The 21,377-nt window shown below is 35.5% G+C and overlaps 2 protein-coding genes across 3 annotated transcripts in view; one reads left to right on the top strand and one right to left on the bottom strand.

The window, feature by feature from the left end:
• Positions 1-21,377, bottom strand: part of loj (logjam) — a 180,286-nt gene that overhangs the window by 40,687 nt on the left and 118,222 nt on the right. The window lies entirely within an intron of this gene.
• Tpst (tyrosylprotein sulfotransferase) overlaps positions 1-21,377 on the top strand; it is a 93,701-nt gene that overhangs the window by 15,876 nt on the left and 56,448 nt on the right. The window contains exon 1 of one of the 2 annotated variants that reach the window (XM_066289836.1): positions 11,140-11,221. The exons of the other annotated variant lie outside the window; for it this stretch is intronic. The gene's annotated coding sequence lies outside the window, so the exon portion shown is untranslated. Of the gene's footprint in view, positions 1-11,139; positions 11,222-21,377 lie in introns of those variants that run through there. 2 annotated transcript variants of the gene reach the window in all.

The following is a 21,377-nucleotide window of genomic DNA, read 5'->3' as shown; positions in this document are numbered from 1 at the left end:
GTAAAAAAATCCTTTTAAAACATCGGTGAAATAAATTGAAAAAAATTATTTTTTCAATGGTGTTCTATTTAACGAAGTGTTCAAATTGCGACCCATTTACTTTCATGCAATAATAAAGTCTCTGTTCAACCTCTTTCCGAACATTTTGTAGCATTTCGGGAGTTATTTCACCACATGCTATCACTATTCGGTGGCGAAGATCTTCTAAAGAGGTAGATTTCATTTTATGAATGACAGTTTTTAAATGACCCCATAAGAAAAAGTTCAATGGTGTTAAATCTGGCGATCTTGGGGGCCATTCAATGAAACCTCTTCTATCAATCCAGTGGTCGGAAAAATATTGATCTAAAAAGTTACATACAAAAATTGCATGGTGTGGCGGAGCGCCATCCTGTTGAAAAAATTCATCATTTTCTGGTGTTTGCTCGTCGTTTTTAAGCATATCCACAATGTGAGGGTAAATGAAGTCTTGAAGGAGATTGAGGCAATATTCTCCAATCAGGTAATCAGGTAGAAAAAAAGGGGTAAAAATACGATTTCCCAAAATCCCAGACCACACATTCAAGATTTCTGGATACTGTAAATGCTGTTTTCTCATAATTCTAAGATTCATATCACTCCAATATTTGCAATTTGGTGTATTGGCGAAACCATTCATAAAGAATGTTCGAAAGCATGTAGAATATAAAAAATTGAAATTGATCAAAATACTTTCCACTACGTGAAATACCTGATGTTGTTTCTAATTCTCGGGTACTTAAAATAAACTTTTGTCGTTGGTAACGGTGTGTCATCTTTTATGTTTTTTGTTAGCAAGGAATCCAGTCTCCATCAATTTAGATATTAAATTCGTCACATAGGGATGGCTCAGATTCCTATCTGGATGCCTTCCATTAAAAATTCTTGCAGTTTCTCGCGCTATTCCATTGCATTTGAAATAGATGGTGACAATTTCAATCCTCTCTGCAATAGTGCATTTCGCGGTACAATTATGGTCAGTGTAAAATCGAAACAAAACTACCCGTTGAATGCTAACAAAATCCATTGTCTTATTTTAAGAATTCGATGATACACATAATTTTTTTGTGCTATTGGTTAGTTTATTATTATGATGGTTAGGTTGTTTTTCTCAATTTATTTCACCGATGTTTAAAAGATTTTTTTTTACAGTACTTAAAGGCGAAATAACTAAATTTCAGCATACTTGTAAAGAGAATAGAAATACTTTTAACTTGATGTGCCACTTGATCCCCTGTGCCATTTACCGTTCTTGAAGGGGTTGCCACTCCTTTTAGGGAGATGACCCTACACCTACGAATATTTAATCTAAAAATGTTCCCTTAAAAATAAAATGGATGTGTCTCGGGGTTTTCCGAAGAAAAAAAATTCCATTCAAGATATTTCAGGTGGACTGTTTTAAATGGGCCACCCTGTATATATTATTAATGAACAGTTTAAAACTCAATTTCATGTGCTCGAATGGAAACAGATCGTTGTTTGTTTCAGTTTTGTTAATTCTCCAGAGCAGATAAATTGAAAATATGTGTCGTTGATATGTGTACCGATGAATATACTGAAATATTCATATATCTACCTAACCGTTTTTGTTAGTCCATATTTTTGCCCGTTCTGCGGAATGATTGATTATTGATTGTATATGGTTTCAAAAAAGCCATCAAGGGTGAGGTATTGAAAAGTGAATAAAAAAAATGGAGAGGAATCAATATTTGTTTCATACAATTTGTTTTATCGACGTACAACACTTCCTGGGCGATAGAGATAAAATGGCCATGACGTTAATCAGATGAAAAGTTTTACAGTTTGTAATCACGTAGACTGTAAATGATGTAAATATAGTCAATATTCCCTAAAACAATACTAGGTTGTAGGGTATCCTCCATACACATTAACACAAAACTGTGGTCTATAATAACTACAATGATCAAGTTTATTTTGAAGTGGCCCGCCATTGAGTAGAAGTTTTGGTAGCAATACATATTATGACAAGTTTCCGTCGGTATTAAATATACAGGGATAAAACTTTTTATTCTTGGAATTTTCTTAATGGCAATAAGTTAATATTAATAAGAGAACAAGAAGAAAAAGGTAAGCAATATGCGACATTATGCTGAAGCGTTATAAACAAAGACGAGAAAAGATCAAGCACTTTTATGATTTTGTTCACCGATTTTAAATTTAAAAAAAAATTGTTTGTATTACCCTGCCTTTGTTTTGGAATCATATTAAACAGATAAATTTGATGTTTAAAAACCAGAAGTGAATTTTATCAAAATTTTATAGAAAATAGTAGAGAAACATTTAGAATTTTAAGGAAATTTGCAATTTTCCAAGATTATTCATTTGAATTTTTGAAATCTGGCGTTTAAATTTGTGTACGTTACCGAAACCAGCGGTTGAAGTAATGCAAATCTGTCTGAAGCCCCGAAACAACTGATCAAGAGATCATGACGCCTGGTTTTCGGTTATGACCATTACCGTTAACGTTCATTTCCTCAGTAGGTAAAAAACGAATATTTAGATCATAAAATATAACAATATTTATTCAAGTCCCTCTGAAGTAGATATTTTTAATTATTGGGGTGGCAGGGGGATTACGAATTTGCATCATTGTTTTGTGTTTGCCTGAATCACGAAGAGCGAAGGAACGTGATTCTTAAATCAAAACCCTTTTTTGCTATAATAGCAAATCTATAGAACTGTGAATCCGTTTTTCCATTTCAATTAATCCTTCGCCAGCTGGAAACAAGAATTACTGCATAGAGAGCTGAGGGCTCTGCACTGCTGCGACCGGGTCCGGATTTTTAGTTCTGTACCGATTCAAGCCCCATTTAACAAACAGCACCCGAAATCGGAACAATAATTTCGGGTATTCATCGCAGGAGCATTGTGACTCGCAGGAGCGCGTTGCTAATTTGTCCAATTCCAATGAGAAAGACAATACTACTGGAAAAGATTAATGGTCTTGAGTGCACCAAACGACGAAGTGACCACCAACGGGGTTGTTGATGAAGGGATCCAAAATTCAGTTTGCAGTTCCAGTTTGCAGGGGTTTTGCAGCAAAAAAAGAGTTGATTTTCGTCACAGGATTTAGCGTTGCAATTATGTGACAATGTATGAATTATTACCCTCTACTATCTCGGTTGCAGGGATCAAGACGAACCTTTGATTTTAGCTTGCGGCGTCAAGTATGTTATTAATCCAATGATTAAGTACATGGACCTTCTATAACTTTACAAGGGTTCTTGAAATTTCACGATACATTTAATTATCGTAAGTTTCTGCCTAGTTATGTGGGGCTCGGTAGGATTTTTCTAATTTCCCATTTGCTCTTTATTTGAAGCACGCTAAGAATTAGATCAGGGCAAAGGAGAATCGTACTGGAAAAACAAGAAACTGTCACAATATAAAAAAAAAGAAAATACCATCAGTGTAATCAGTGAAGGTGGAACGGTGTGTGCCACGGGTGTCAGAGTGCCTGCAGCACTTCCACAAAACCCAAATTTGACTAACATACCTGGAGTTTGGTAAACCAGTGGTACGATTAGAAGTACTTTTGCTGTCCTCACGATGGTGCTTTCATTGTGCATAATAAATCAACCGAGAAAACGGAAAAAAGGCTTAAAGCAGTAACAAACGACGTTAGGACAAGGTTCTATAACTGGAGACCAATGCCACAAACCACCAAAAACTAACTTTTACTCACAAATCACCAAATTAAAGTAAAATCTTCGACGTTAATAGCAGATGGTTACACAGCTAAACGAAAAAACGACCTAAAATACTTGGGGATGATAATTGATAAAAAAATTGACATTAACTGAACACGTTCATAATACGGGAATATGAGTTATTAAAGCGGAAAAATGTTTGAAATCGCTAACGTCTCAAGATAAATAGGTCGTTAGAAAAAGTGTAACAAAAATACACAAGCCCATCTGCAGATCATTGTTAAACTATCGACGCATTTTGGGAGCACAGACGACAAATAACATACATACAATGGAACAAATTGCATTACCACTTATTACAAAGACAAGGCACTCAGCCAACCTTCTGCACAATTGAACTGAAAGAGTGCAACATATTCGGGAAAGATGGAAAGACAATCGTTACAACTGGACAATTTTTGCTTTACAAGATAAATAAGATAATCCCGCTTCCTTTTCCCCTCAACCGCTTCATTGGAGCATTTTCAAATATTTTTGTTTCCCTTCCATTTGTCGTATTTTATACATTATTTATTATTAGGATTAGATACCCGGTTTCTCCCACTCCCTTAATGCTTCGATCCCATGTTAATTTGCAGCTCCTTGTGGTCTAACTACAAACACCGTCTATGGATTGAAAGACCTACTTCAGCCCCTTGTTATATAAATTACTATCATGTTATTTATTTGCGTCCCTTTTCCGCCAGAAGTAAAATTAGTTTAACCCGATTTCCCACTCGTTTCCCAAACAGCTCCTCCGAGCTTATTCTACATAAATCATCTCGTTTTATCAATGAACTCATCAATCATGTAACGCATATGACTAACAGATCTGACAACATAAAAGGGTAACATTTTTCAAGCTACAGATAAATGTTTTGTGTTATTTCTATATTGTCTGCCCTTTCTGAGATTTCCTTTATTTTTTCACTCCGAATATCGTTTATGCCATTTCGCCGAGTTTTGCTTTTTACTGCATATAAAAACTGAAGGCGGATATAATACACGAAGTTCATTATAACCATAAAAGAAGTTTATAAAAGAAGTTTATAGAAGTTTTCGATTGAGTTTTACAACTTTAATACTAGCGGTGTGGTTCTATAGAAACAATAAAGCTAGAATATCCTCTCGCGGTGTATGTTTAATTGCACAAGCATGAAGTTGATGCATATTTTACTGTGCTCAACGAGAATTTAGCACGCAGCTTCAGACCAAATTAGAAAGTTGTCGGATGCCATTCGGGAGGGCCATAATGGCCAAAGGCGACCTTTGGCTTTCAGAGAAATACCACTCCTGCAAAGATTTAATAAACTACATCTGCTGGATGGGTTTTTCTGGCATTTCACACATTCTTCGAGTGCCCCACGGTCGGACCCGCCTAGGTAATTATTTCTCAAGAATTTAATGACTCCAATATAAGGTAGAAATGGGGAGCTTGAAACTTGCCAAACACACGTTGTTTGCTGGGGCATTTTCGTATTGCAATTGAAAAGAAAGGAAACCATTATGAGATCGAAAAACTCTGGCAAACCTTCCAATTACTCATTTTTGTCATCAACTGCTCCGTTCTGGCTTAAACAATAATTCAGGCGGCAATAATTGCGGAATTACGAGAATCAAACTTTCCAATCTCGTTACGTTACATCCGCCGACTTCTGGATCCTGGAACGCCGACGGTCCGGATGAAAATTTCATTTGCTCGTCGGCGCAGTCGGCTGGATCGCTCCGGATACGTGCAAACGTACATTTCCATGAAACGACAACGGGAAATGCAAAAGCAAATTGGTACTACGACAACGTTTCGAATTGGGCACTGGATTTCGGCTGTGTTAGTTGGGTAAACACGATTAGTCCCGACCTAACGACAGGTCCTTTTCACGTATACGGATTACTGCTTGATTGACTTAGTTGGTCTCACTCGGCATCGAGGTGGTCCTCAATTGAATTTTGATGCTTGAGGGTGATATTGGGCTTTGTCGAGTGGCCAATTACCGTGAAACGTGGAACCGTATTTATACAGTCAATTGTTTTGACGAAATATTTTACTTGTACACGCACAAATGAAAATGATTCTCATGTGGCTTTTCCAAGGATCTTGACTCAAATGGTGTAGCCAGAACCAGCATGGAATATATTTTAATATTTTAAACATAAGTTCACATTCATATGTATTTTCGCGATTTTTTATAGTCTCTCTGAGACGAAACCTCTCCAAATTGTCATTTCAAAGATCCAGAACCTTATTAGCTCCAACTTAGGGTTGTTTAGACCGAAAAGAAGATCTCTTTATAAGGGGCGGGATCACCTCTCGGTCTAAAAAACAGACATGAGCGTCACTCTGACAGTAATTTTTGAGACTCTAAAAATGTTTAGAATGGAAAGATTCCCAATTGGGAAACATATTTGGAAATTTATCGAAGTTGGATGTAGGAGTTTGTGGGTGGAACTGTCTCTTGTGGTCAGTATATTATACGTGTTCAACGAAACATTCGAGAATTTCAATGGAAAACTCGATTTTCAGGTAAAACACCTAAAATTCAACAGTACGTCGTGTATACACGTAAAGTGCATTGAAGCTTTGTAAAACGTCAAATATTAAGTTTTTCAATAATTGAAATATTATTTTCTTTAAGAATATGAATCTGGATATGGAAATGTACTTTATAATCAGTGGATTGGGAATATTTAATATAAAAATGGAAAAGTTTGTGCGAATAAACATGGAATAGGAAAAGTTAGTAACACGTGTCTAACATGCCACTAACTTTTCCACCCTATCTCCTTTTCAAGTTCAAATGGAGAGAGGGTGCTGGGCAAGGCGGCGACACATGTTTCAGCGTATTAGCGTCATCAGGCTTGTGTGCATACAAAGTAGGTACACAAACATCATTGCGCATGCTCAAAATCATACCCACATGCGGCATAGTCTGAAAAGATGTGTTGTCGGTTGCACAATGTCCTCTTTCTATTTTTCCTCGAACCCACATCTTTTTCGTGGATTCACAACTAACTTTTAACTTGACCTTAAATGAGGTGAATTCACTGAAACTGTGAATTTAAACGATCTCATGCTTGAAGGTGTTAATCTTTCAATAAATCAAAAATGGTTTAAGTTGGGTATGGGAATATGATTGTTAAAATGTTCCTTATGATCAAAAGGTTATGGGTATTACGAATGATTGTTGGATAATTTGGTTTCTTTGGAGTGGTCTGATGTGATACGAAGGAAATTTTCATAGAAAGAGGAAATATGAATCAGATATAATCAGTTGGAGTTTCTTGTAGAAGATTTTAGTTTTATAAGTTCCAAAATATCCCAATTCCTTAACACATCATTCGAATTTTTATTCAAGAGGCACGTAAAGGCACTCTTAGTAGATTTCCTTAAATATGAATGAATAAACCATCCCTAAGCTTAGTTTTGCTGCCCTTATACGTGACCCCATTAGAAGTTTTTGTTTTGCCTCCCGGCTTTCGAGAGAAACGCGCTCTGCAAACGGAATAAGACGAAATCCAGATACATATATATCCAAGATCTGGGAGCTTTCATAATTATTCCAGGCTCCTTCTGGAAATTCATATCTGGAATAGATTTAAATTAATATCTAGTTTATGCGACTGTGGTAGAGTTTCTTCTTCCATGCAAACTATTGGTCGGTAGTGAATTGTATCAGACGTGTCTGGCCCATTAGGAGTTTACGGTTTGTTATTAGAAATTAATTAACCAGATATAATAGTTGCGCATGTGATTGATGAGACCTATTAATTACATATTACAGATTAGCGTGTGGAGTGTGATATTGATATCGGAGTTGATGCGTGTTATCGCGGATTGTGTGTCAGAAGTTGAAATGCGAGTTTCGAATATTTCGAGTAAACGAAGGTTTCAAATATTAGCGAAAATTTGATTATTATGCAACATGTATCTACTGTGTTATTACAACATCGAGGACCCAAAATCCCGCATAAATTCGTAAAAAATTGAAGGAAATATTTGTCATGAAAATGCCGCAACACGTCAAATCATTCAAGTCAAACATTTTTTTTAGTTGTGTACCATTTGATGTAACGGGCACATATACAGGGTTACTCATGTACCACATCAATGCACTTTTCCATTTTTTTTTCTTATGCAACTCCATGTATATTAAGACGTTCTTTGAGAAATTCTGAACATCTTTCTTGTAACATACCCCATGTCTAAATTCAACAGTTTTCGAAAAAAGTTACAAAAAATTGAAATAATGATAGACCTACTAACAAACAAAAATAACAATAGAACCTACTATAATCTAATGTAATAAACGTTGAAAATGTGTCCCTTTGACTTCCGGACAGTGGTAAGCCGCAATTTAAATTCTTGGGTTACTTTTCTTATCTTTTGAGGAAGTATTTGTTGAGCTTATTGGGTAATTTTAATTTTTAACTCTTCTATATTGTGGAGCTTATGTAAATACTCCCCATGATTCAGATAACCTCATAAAAATCCATTGGGGTGAGGTCATTGGAGGTTTATTGTGTAAATATTGAAATAACTCATGAATTTAGACATATAGTTGTGGACAAAAGTATGGAACATTTTTTGAAACAGCATTTTCTTAGCGATCATTTTTGTTTTCCTCCTCAAAGTTGGCCAATAAGGTAAAAGCATGCTTCCAAATTCGCCGTACAATATTTGACTTAGGAATGTTGTTTTAAAAAAAATGTTGTTAAAACCAATTTTTTTGTTGGACAAAAGTGTGGAATACTATGTAGCGTTGTTGTTTATGGGGATACTATCAATTATTCAGGTCGAGTATTTTAATTTTAAACAAAGTGTACCAAAGAAAAAGCGTTTTTCCGAAAATTTTCGAAATTAAATAGTTCAAATGTCACGTGATGGCTACAATCAAAAAGACATTGCAAAGATGTTAAAAATCAACTAAGGGGCCGTCTCCAAAATTTTAAGAAAATATGGCACTTATGGGGATGTAACGCATGGTTTAAAACCTGGACGTCCAAGAAAAACGAATGCTACTATCGATCGTTGGATTCAAAAAAATATCATCTGCTGATCCTGGCAAGTCCTCTTGCATTATATAGAAAGAAACTGTTAACAATAGCGACATCAATGTAAGCATTCGCTTTGTACGTCGTCGGTTGTGCGAAATGGCATTAGCTGGAAGGATTGCAGTGAAGAAGTTCTTAATTTTTAAGAAGAACGGAAGAACCAGAACTATATTTGCTCAGAAACATTTATTTTGGTTACCTTTAAAGTGGATTATTTTCCTTTTCATATTTTTAATATTTTTAATTTTGATGGGAAAAGTTATGTTCGTCGCGCTGCGGGGACTGGGTTTGATCCCAACTATGGAAAACCAACAATAAAATATGGTGGTGGCAGCATAATGGTATGGGTATGTTTTTTTGATTCGACGTTGCACCATCGGTCAAAATTGAGGGAGTTCTAGATCGGTTTCAATACAAAGCCATGCTTGAGAACCATATGCTGCCATTTACTGATGAAGATATGCTTTTACTTTGGCGTTTTCAGCATGACAACGCCCCTAAACATTCATCCCGATTCGTGAAAAATTGGTTGAATGATAATAATATTATCGCATTAGAGTGGCCGTCTCAGTCGCCGGATCTCAATCCGATTGACCGTCTCTGGGAACACTGAAAACGAAAATTTTGGGACAGTCCAATGGGGATGAGCTGTGGAAAGTTCTGCAGGAAAAATAGGTGAAAATTTCTGTTTTCATTTGGGAAAACTTAATCGATTTTATGCACTGTCGATGTCAGGCGGTTATCGATTCGACAGGATATGAAACAAAATATTAGTTTATTTAATGTTTTGTATTGATTATATTAGATTATACAAAATATTCCATTCTTTTGACCAGCATAATTTATTGTTTTTATTTTTTTACATTTGCAGAAATGAACTTATTTGTTTTTGCTTATAATATTGTTAAATATATACTCGGGTTTTTGTATAATATATTTGTTTTTTTATACCCAATTATTGTGATATAAAGCTATGATGATTTAAAAATATTCCGTAGTTTTGTCGACAACTATAGGTATGTTACTTAAAATATGTGGAGAATTTCTCAAAACACTCAAACGTCATAATATACATGGGGTTCCACAAGAAATAAATGAAAAAGTATATTTATCTACTAGATGGGTAACCCTGTACAGAAGTCTGTTACATAAAAAAATGCACAACCAAAAACAATATTTGACGTGTTTCAATATTTTCAGGAAAAATATTTTCTTTCATTTTGAACGAATTTATACGGAACTTTTGTTTGTGTTATATATGTGTAATCAGTATACATATGTGTTATGTGCTACATATGTATATGTGTATACATCACAGTCAATAAATGTTCCAGGAAATTTAACATAACTCTAGTTAAAAATGCTATACATGACTGCTATACATTTTTAAGTACACACTAAATATGAGTCATAATCAAATAGTGAAGTCCATTGAACTTTTACATATGTTAGAAGTGTTAACAAGAGTGCATATATATATATATATATATATACATGATTTAAATGTGTCAATTCTGTTATTCTAAATTCTAATTTCGACAAGTGTATGCATTGTTTCAAGTCAGGATTTCTCGTAAATCTCTGCGAGCATTTCAACACCGTGGATGGGATAATTTAACTCACGTTAGTTTTTAGCGGCTAATTAGCATTTAACGAGAGTAAATGACGTGCTAGACACGCTTCAATTTCATCTTCCCCATGGCCCCATGAAAGTTGTTTGATTAAATAGAAAACGTCTTTAATTTTCCGCAATAATTGACTGACACAAAACACAATCGCCGCTTTAACCAGTTTTCCCCCGAAGTACCAACAAAGGCGGGATTGAGTTGGCTTTATAAGAGCTCAATTTTTGTTTGAGTTTGAGCTAAGCAGCAATTTTTCTCTTCGTTATATCCACTTGACTGGCGATATCCAATTAGTGGGTTGGTGCGTTTGCTTCAATCGGGAATAGTTTTTCGGATGAGTAAGCCGATAAATTACAATGCCGCGGAAATAATGGAGAGATCAATGGAAAATTGAAACAAAACGGACCGAAGGAGAGGAAATAGGCGAGCCATCGCATCTGATCGGGCCCACGTTCAATTTGAGGGTAATTTGCCTGTCAGTTCGCCGAAGCTTTTTCGATTTGCAAATTTGCTAATCTCGCTTATTTTCCTTGGGATTTGTTCTAACGATTTAGATTTCTACAATATAAGTATATAGAAATAGTGTTCACTAAACTACACAACAACTAACTGGTGGAATAACACTGCCAAATGTGCCTTGCATAGCTTAAGAAATATTGAGCTTTGTATAACAGCTATCACGATTATTTTATCTTGTTTGTAATTGTTTTTTCATTTTTTAATTTTGTTTTCAGAGATTACTACATACACACACACACACACACACACACAAGCAAGTCCCCTTATGGTATTAATCATCGAAGCCCAACACGTAAGAAGGTATATATTTTGCATTGGTACCTACTGTATCTTTTAAGATTAGCATTAATCACAGAATACCAAAACTATCTTGATTTGCTATTCTTATATTTTCATTCATCACAAGGTAAATGACATAAATTTGTAGAATTTCACTGTTATGCACTGGAGGAGATTTCCTGACTGATTCGAAAGTCTTCTTGCCCATCAAACTTTCATTTGCAATATGTAGAGTTTGAAGGGAGTCTAAATTCAGGTCAGAAATCTTATAATCGTCAGACTCATATCGTTTTTTGTTCTAAATTTAAACCAAAAAAGTATGAAATTTTCCTATCCCTATTATCTCTGTTAAATCTGAATTTGACTATAGGGGGATTACTCAGGGGATTAGTAAATAAATTTAGTGTCCCGTCATCCCAACTTCTTATTTCCCTTAAGTTTTCATTTGCGTCTCAAGAATTAAAAGTCCTGTCTCTTATTAAGTCTGAAAGTTTCCGATTTACCATTGTGAGAAGGAAATTTCAAGTTTTCCGTGTCGCTAAGGACCTTTAATGAACGTTTGACGCCTTTAGTTTGAGTTTCTTGTTTCTGATAAGTTAAAATGAAGTACAACTTGGCATCAGTTCTCCAATTCCTTTTAGATTAGCCGCTCTAAATACTGACTTGGCATTGAAGTATGTCTACGAGACCTGCACTTTATTTTACATCAATAACATTTTAAACGATTGAATTTAATAAATTACAAAAGAAAATTTTGGTGGTTTCAGTAAAATGGCAATTTCAGGTTAAATTTTCCAAATTTGAAGAGCGCACTTGAACGACTTTGTTCAGGTTAACTAAGCATAGAGCTAAGAGAACAAATTAAAAAGTTCTCCTGCATTAATTCTGCGAAAAAGCATATATTTGGTTACGGAAATTTCTTTGAAGATAGGTCCAAAATGATAATTACTACGGTCATTTAATTAAAATTATTTAACAAATTTAGCTCGTATATTCTTAAAGTTAAAAAAAATAGATAGACGAATACTAACATTTTAAATGTCTCTGATTTATAAGGTGCGAAAGGAAAAGAGTTCCAGGTCAACTACCTACTTCGAAAGAGGCAAGATCAATGATAGGAGAAATGCAACAGACTTGTACTAATTTATTTTGCAGTCAGTAGAAGGAAAGAATGGAAATAAAACTCTAGAGAGCTCTCTAATAAGAGCAGTTAAAAAGAAAACATTATTTTCATTTAGAACTTTGCACTATTCGATAGGTAAAATACTCCCCCATTAGCGTGCTTCTAGCCTCAAATATAAATTTTAAAACCATGAGGTAATCCATTACCCAGAAAAGAAAAAGAGGAACATTTCCATTTTCAAGAAAGGGAATATCTTTCTGTGTCAGAAGAGAGTTTTGAAGAAATCACGCATTTTCGGCATTTTTCAGATAAAAAATATTTTTAATCGTGATTGGTGAAAAAATTGTTTGAGATTTTGAGGCAAAAGTTATTACCGCCATAACTTATCGTCGTTTCTGCGGAAGAATTTGGAAAAGTTGCTAGGCGGATACCTGAAGGTATGTGCCCTCAGAGAACTTCCTCATCCGTCCGAACGGTACGCCTACAGAACTAGCAAACCGAGAGGTTTGGCGTTGTAGAACGTGACATACCTGAACCAGAAGGGTTTGGCGATGGGAATTTTTTTGGACATAAAAGGAGCATTTACCAATGCATTACCAGATTTAGTGCTTGATGCAGTTAAATGCATGAGTTGAAAGCTAGGCAGTTGCATCTATAGCATGACTGAGGTAGTACTGGATAGGCAGGGTTATTTTTTCGCTCACCATGAAGAGAAACGAAAATAAGAGAAACTGAAAAACGAGAGAAGACATTTTAATGAATCTTTAAATTTCCTAAGAAATTATTATTGTTAGATTAAGATCTATTTTTGTCTTATATTGGACCTTACGGCAGTGCTCGAGGTACTCAAGGAGCGAAGCATTTTCGAGGTATTTTTGTTGATTTTCTAGACCCGGCACGTTCTCATGTCTCACAGTTAACTCTCCATTCCCTGATTACAATTCATAAAATAAAACAACAATATTTAAAACTGGTTACACGTGCTGACCTTTCCATCGGCCGAGTTTAAATCCATATGCAATTTTGTGCCCTCGAAAAATAGAACAGGAAGTCATACAGCACACATTTCAGAAATAATTGGATATGATTATCGGCTTTGAATTCCGGAACTACGGGAATTTTTAAAAGGAGAAATAAACGTTTCCATCGACTATATTCAGTAAAATTTCAGTTTAATTCCGAAAAAAATTTAAATTTTACATTCGCGTGTTATGCACTTTTTCTCACTTGCATCGGCGTTTTTCAATTACGTTTGAACCCTTAAATCCTTTACAGGAGTTAAATCTAAAACTCCTCACGACTTGAACTCTTCCAATACACTTTATGCTTTAAATCAACCTTCCCCAGGATACGTCCATTTACCATCTACCCTAATGGGCAATGAGGGATCATTTCACGCATTACAGATTCTATGAACGTCTTTCGGGAATTATACGGGATGTCTTAGCGGTGATTCCCGAAGGAATGGCGTCCCTCGAGCGTGAAACGCATCTGGCTCTAACAAATTACTGTTTGTTTAGATTGAAGTAAGAAAACTTTGTGACGACTGCGTTGTTCAAAATCAACTAGGGTGATACAGTTTTCTCGGATTTTAAGTTTAACTGCGAGGGAATTCCTTCACTTAATAGATGCTTTTTTCGTTTTTGCCTAACGGTCAATTACATGGCTGTTAAATATGAAATATTGTTCATGTTCCGCACCAAATTTCACTCGAAACAAGCAGCCTAATCTTATCGTCGCCAAGGACCAAAACTTGTGTTTTTATCTCCAGCAATTTTTAAGTATATTTACTGGACGTTTTATGCCTCAACTAACGTTAAAAAAAGCTATTGAAATGTTGCCAATTAAAGTTTGATGGCATCAAAAGCATAAAGTTCAAACTTTGAAGACCGCTACATGTGAACGATGGATAATCAGTATTCTAGCAGGATTCCTGCCGATCAAGCGGGATTAATCGTCGAAAGACCAACTTGGATAATCAGGAACAACGGGGAACCTCAATCTTCCAGCTTCCGGAATGTGTGGATGTGCGGACACGTGACCGTCTAGATTATATCTGGAGGACATTGATCCCGCATAATATACAATTAACCACGAATGTCAGGATTTATCATATTCAACAAATTTTGCTAAAAATTATAAAGCCAGAGAAGATTTATACATTTTCCTCTGGATCAAACTTTACTTTACCCAGGCTTGAATTACCCCGTAATCTCCCCCATCGCAAACCGTCGAGTGGAAGTTGAAAACGACGTCGAAAGTTTTGAAGATAGGGAATATTTACATCCACGAAAAGCCATCTTTGATATCACTTCAAATCTCACGGTTGATGTTGAGGGATGATGGTCTCAAAAGTGATGTAGGTAACGTAATTGCGGAATTAAATTTTTAATTCTAGGGTTACGCACGATTAAGCTCATCCAAAGTTCAACTTCCCCAAGCTCTCAACGGCGGTTTTCAGCTTTAAACCATTTAATTGATTCGGGTCGTTTTAGTCCCCGTTTGAAGGAAATTAAAAAGCGTCCTTTTTTTTTATATGGAGGAGAAGACACTGATAGTAAATCTGAATCTATTATTCGAGACAGGCCTAAAAACTGGGTAGCAAAATGGACTAAAATGGCGACTGAAAAAAGCTATTGTCACATTGTCGTTTCGAAAGGAGGATAAACGACGACCGAATGAGTAATAATAAAGCCAGGACAAGGGCGGTGAAATATCGTTTTCTCGGCTTAGTTTAATCTAGGTTTTTGCCGAATTGGATTAAGCGACCTAAAATACTTTTAATCCAATACAAAAAAATGCTTTAAGCTTGCTTACTGATCAATAGCGTCTAAATTTGCGCACGGTAACAAAGGAATTATACAAAAATTTTCCCCCTGAATCCTGAAATAACCGATGGCTGCAAGAGTTATTTTTGACGTATATTTTGATTAGGACATCTGTGCGACAAATGGATCGTTCAATCAGAGATTCGAAATCGTCGTGGCAATGTGGTTCTTGTAAACAACTTCAGACAGGATGATGGGGCGGCCAAAATCCACAAACACTTTGTATAAGGAGGTGAAATTTAGAAAAGACTTATCTGAATACTGAAAATGGATTAGTTTACGCTTAGAAATTCCTCAATATTTACCCTCAAGTTATTCATAAAGTTGGATACTCTCCACGTTCAAAGTTCAGACTATTCTAAATTGATCAGAACTTGTCTAAAGACCCACTCTCAAGTCACTCTGGATTATAAATAAATCCTGAAAATTTCATGACTTTCTTCTTGAAACAAGTTTCCAAACTCGTGGGGATATGATTCTTCTGGTTCTATTTTAGAGATAAAATAGATAGATATATAGATATAAATTTGCAACTTTTTTAACCTTAAGCCTACCCGGGGACACACTCTACAAGACGGGCTCAATTATGTACACATTAAAACATGATTAAATCGACAATAAATAAATAGTAACAAACTATACATTTTATGGAAAACGACTATCAATGTGTCAGACAATACCATGTTGAGAACTTGAAATTAAAGTATTCCTTTACACTGCAAAAGAATTTCCATTAAAAATTCGCTTGATTCTTCGTCTAAAGTTGCTAAAGTCAAGGTTCTTTATATCTGAAGGTAACTTTATGTAACTGAAGATTCCCGACCGATGCAGCAGGTCTCAATCTAGGCACTCGCAGTTGATCGGTATTTCGAGTGTTAAATGTCTGTATAGGGTGTCCCATTTTCGTTGTGAGCGTGGGATATCTCGGCTATTAGCAAAAGTAGAGAGGCGGTTTTTGCGAACCTGTGTCACTTTTCGTGAAACTAATGATGACGTTGACATAATTGACCCATCTATTTTATTTTAAGCGCTACAGGGTGTTTTTGAAAATAATGTTTTTTGGGACCCTCCGTATAGTTTGAATATGTATCAAGTTATTGAAAATGTAAAAACGATGTCGGTTAGATATTTTTACGTAGAATCCAGTGGCGTATTCAGACTTCATTTATAATTCATAGTTTTCGAGATATCGACCAAATTTATGTTTTTTTTTTTAATGGGTTATTCTATATATTTTTACCTATTCTGATTTTCTTATCTTAATTTTCCCCATTCCAAAAATACAAATTCGATAATGTTATCTCAAATAATGTCACACATTGACACTTTCTGAAAATGGACATTACGTATAATGTAATTGAAACACGTGCTTCGGCCATCCAGATTGCTCGATCTTTCCTTCTTAGTTTTCTTTTTACGGAGGTATTTAAAAAACAGGATTTATCGAAGACAACATGAAAATATGGACGGGTTACGCATTGCTCCAGAGGAAACTTTCTAATACCTAGAAAGACACCCGGTAATAGTTTTAAACGCCTTAAACAGAATATCCAAACTATGTGAAATATGTTTAAACTTGAACGAAAATCAGTTTGAACATTTGCTTCAATTTACATCGTTATGCAGTTAAAAAAAATGGAAAATTTGTTTTTGTTACTAATATATCGATGTTCTAAAAATAAAATGATATCTTGAGGTTTTTCATAATGCATACTATTAATTAAATTTTAATTGTTAATATAGTTATTGATAATTATAATAGCGACTAATTATTTTGTTTTAAATATGGCCGCCGCTAGTAATTGTTCTAGCAGAAATTATCAATTTGTGAAAATATTGTTTAAAATAATCATATCGAGTTTTGTATTTTTGGAATGGATAAAATTAGAGTAATCAAAATAGGTAAAAATATACAGGGTACTCCATAAAAAAAACATTTATTTGGTCCATATCTCGAAAATTATGAGTTATAAATAAAATTCGAGTACGCCAGTGAATTCTTCGCAAAAATCTCTAACCGACACCGTTTTTTCTTTTACAATAAATTGATGCATATTCAAATTATAGGGGGTCCCAAAATGCAATATTTCCAAAAACACGCTATAATGCACAAACTAAGTGAGCTGGATCAATTCCGTCAACGTTACCATTAGTTTCACTAAAACGTGACAAAAGTCCGAGAAAACCGTATCTCCCTATCTTTGCTAATAACCGAGATGTCCTACGATTCCAACGAAAATTAGACACCCTGTGCATCAGAGTGCATAGTAAAATAGTTGAAATTGCAGAGTTCCTGTGAATTTTCATCACAAACGTGATTGCAGAGGTATGTCGAAATGCTCTGAACTTGGTATAAACTTTGCTTCAACATCGTGCCAAAAATGTGGAATTTTTTGAGGAATCATCAGCCGTCTTAACATCACTTTTTTAATTAGCAACAACTCCACAATCATCCGTTATACGTCAATTAAAGTGCGTTTAGTGGCGCGTTGGTTTTTGCCACCCAGGAGGTCAATTAAAATTTTTTTACGACATGTTTGTGAGTTATCAGAAGACAGTTAGTGGCTTTCGAAAAATCCACTGTGTCATTAAAATGTTCAAAATTACACTTAATCTTCACGTAAAACAGAGTTCCCGATTTCGGCCGCATTCACGCATCTCCCATGTTAAACGAATTTTTTTGTCGTGTGCTGAGATGATTTACGGTCTTAATGTGGCAATTTAAAGTCCGAGTCTTTACCTTTAACTACAGTTTAAACATAAAATATTAGATTTAGTATGGCCCGTGTAGTTAAATTTCCCTGCTGAGAATAACAATTAATTCTGCTCAGAGCCAGCCACTCAACAAAGACTTGACGATTGCGACCATTACGGCTCTAATTAGCTCCTAATCCGTCGTAGATAACCCTTAGCAGCCAGAAACATGTTCCAAATCCAATTAAGTAATTTTCTTAATTACAGACGATTATTGCTGTGGCGCTCCTATTTAAACTCACAATAATTATTTTCGGTTGTGATATCGATTTCAAGTTGTCACAAGAATCAACTTTGAGGAGTTATTATCTTAACTCATCTCCCACCTAAAGGGGTATTTATTTATTTATTTATTGGCAGACAAAACTCAATTGCCTATTCAATAGTCCCATGTTGACCAAATATGGGCCCGAAGCGAACGTGATTCCTCGTCTTGGTCGCGAAACAAAAAGCGACACAATGGATTTGTGGTGCCGTGGTTCACCAGGTGTGGACGTATAATGGGGCATTTACATTTATATCTGCCTTTAAGATGGAAGTTTAAATGGTTGCGATATGCCTTTGTTTTAGGGCTCCCTGAAGGGTCAGGATTGATTGGCTTGTCAACAGGTGAAATAACGATCTTAGGAATGTGGCTCATTGTCCAGACAGGGAGAAAATTTAAGGAATGTTCTTACTTTAACCCACCGTAAATTCATATGCAGATGCGTAGCGATAAGAGTGGTAGAAGTCTCTAAAATTACGTTTGAGATATTATCGAAAATCCTGGTTAACTACCGAAGAGCGTAGGAAGGGGTTACCATCACTCATATTACTTGTGTTTGGTTTTTGAATCACAAGAAAAGAAATAGACACCAAAACTGAAAAGTCGGGCAATCGTGCATGATTGATGTATCATTTATAGTCTCAATTATACAAGTTTTATGGACGACAACTCCTTTCCATGCCATCTTGTGGATAAACATTACGGAGCTGCGAAAACCTCTTGTACGTAACTGATCTAGTACTCTCCTTACTACCAATAATGCCCCTTATGAATATTGGGAAAGCTTTTTAAATTGGACATTTGCAGTCGAAGCTGATATTAGTATATTATATTCGTGTTAAAATTATTTTTACTCCAGATTCTATCCGGAATTCTTTATATTTTTATATTTGAATATATTTTGCATAGCTTCTCTTAGATGTGAAGAAATTAAAAATAGGGTAGCTTATCCTAGTTCAACCGGTCTCGTAAAGTCTCTCATAGTTTCTGATACAATACCAGAGAAAAAACCGTTCTTCGCGAACATTTGCTGCATTTTGACGAAGTTTTTGCGAGTTATACATATTTCAGCGAATTTTACCTCTCTACAGACAATCCACATTATTCGATTTCCTGGAGTCGGCACATTTTGCCAAGATTCTCTTCTAAATTTAATGACTAACGACGTTAGCTCTGAAATAAATCCACACTTACATGCAAATTCATCTGTGAAATTTCCAACAAAATAAAATCCATTCATCAAATATTTTTTGTGGTTTCGTGGGTCGAAAAGTGCGCCTCTGAATCCTTACATGGCCATTCCATTAGATGCGAAAGCTTAAATGCTGTTCCCGGTATACAGAGGATTTTTTCCAACGCCTCCGCGTCCGCAAAATAAGCAGTAAAAATATTTTATGGGCAAAGTTTGCATTTCCCAAAGCGTTGCTCTAAAAAAACCCAAAGTGAATTATCTTCTATGTAAAATGCGAGTCTCTTTGGAAGCATTACTATGCTAATGTGTTTTATATGCAGTGTAATCCGGAAAAAAATCTATACATAAATGTAGACTAAAGAGAGAGTTTTCAAGGTTTGAAAGAATTTGCCTCGCCATCAAGGTTTGCGTGGGCATAAATCTCTTAGATGAGACATCTCGACGTTTCGTTGTTTTAGAATGGCAGAAAGGCTGCAATAACGTGCAAAAAATATACATCATCTCGTCAGGTGGTTCCTCTGTCCTAAATAATAAAAATAAATCCACTCCAGCGTTCCTTTTAAGCATTTTTTTTTATACAGGGGTGTTGTGTTTTAGATAGGAGTTATTGGCACGGCCCAAGGGAACAAGCCGAAACAACAAACGATCACCCTTGGAAAAGAGTGAGGACTTTTCGTTTTCTATTAGAAATGTCCATCTTATCGACATAAGAACAACCGGTGAAAACATATTTTGCAGTCAAATATTGCACGATGTATTCAGCAGATTAATAGGGGTTTACAAATTCATTAAATAGGCACAATGTACTTCGTATATAGGCAAAACATACATTTTATATACGAATAATGAAATGGGTGAATTGCTGAATAATTTATTGGCCAGCATCATTAAACTCAATTTCCTGTTGTATGCAAATTTGCAATTGTAGTGTTTTAACCGAAAAATTCTCAAATGTCGACCTTAAGCCCAGCATTAACTATAATATGTAATCTTGGAAAAAGGTTGTTTTGACCTTATCTCAGGACCTTCGGGGAAATGTGTTCAATTACCGCAAAATATTTCATTAAATTGCCCATTTCTCTCCCCTTGCAAGGGCACATATGCCCCTATTTTAGTGAATCAGACCTTAATTTATGTTCTCCTTTACCCAATTTGTTGCAATTCGATTTTTCCTCCAGTAGTACTTAGCTTTAATACCCACCCTTGAAGTGGTGGTTGATAAATGAAATTTGTCAAAACCCTCCCCTTGGTTCACCTGATGCTGAATGTTTTACAAAATTGTAAAGTGTTTGAATCAATTTATCATCGTTGCTACACCGGAAGCCCTTTCGCCTTCGGATATTAGTTAAAGGCTACGAATTCGGGATTCGGCTTTATAATTGATGGATGGAACATGGTAATCATTCGACAAAGGTACGGGATGCGTGCGAATTCTGAAGATTTATGGCTTAAGCCTTTGGATTGATTTATTCTAGTTAGTTATGGCTTGTATATGTATTTGTGGAATTATATTTCTTTCTTATGGGCCTTGAACCGCATGTCAGAATAGATTGGTTGAGGACAAATGACCATAGAATTTGAGAAACAATGAGGAGACGAGGTTTTTATTTAATGCTATCAGGCCGCATTTCATTTTTTAAGTATGCACTTTGAATGTGGAGTATCTATTACACCTGCGCAAGATTTGCTTCAAATAATTGTGTTATTTGATGCCAATGGACGAGACTCCTGGCGACTTTGCTAAAAAGTCCACATCAATGGAAATATTGGAATAAAGACAGACTATTGGTCAGTTTCATGGTTTACGTCAAAATTATCTACCAAGCAACGTTGTCTCTCTATTGATCAAGGTATCTTTACACATCTCTTAATGTCGCAATTCTTTTCAATTAGCATCTGTGCTGACTGAAGCTTCGCAATACCCCTTCAAATTAGTCGAATATTAAGAATTTTGAAATTTCTTCGATTGGAGTTTTGGGTTAATTACCATAAACACCTAACTACCTTAGACATAA

The sequence above is a fragment of the Euwallacea fornicatus genome, chromosome 1 (genome assembly GCF_040115645.1).
Source record: "Euwallacea fornicatus isolate EFF26 chromosome 1, ASM4011564v1, whole genome shotgun sequence".
Lineage (NCBI taxonomy): Eukaryota > Metazoa > Arthropoda > Insecta > Coleoptera > Curculionidae > Euwallacea > Euwallacea fornicatus.
Note: the sequence above shows the minus strand (reverse complement) of the source record. Positions and strands in the feature narration are given on the sequence as shown.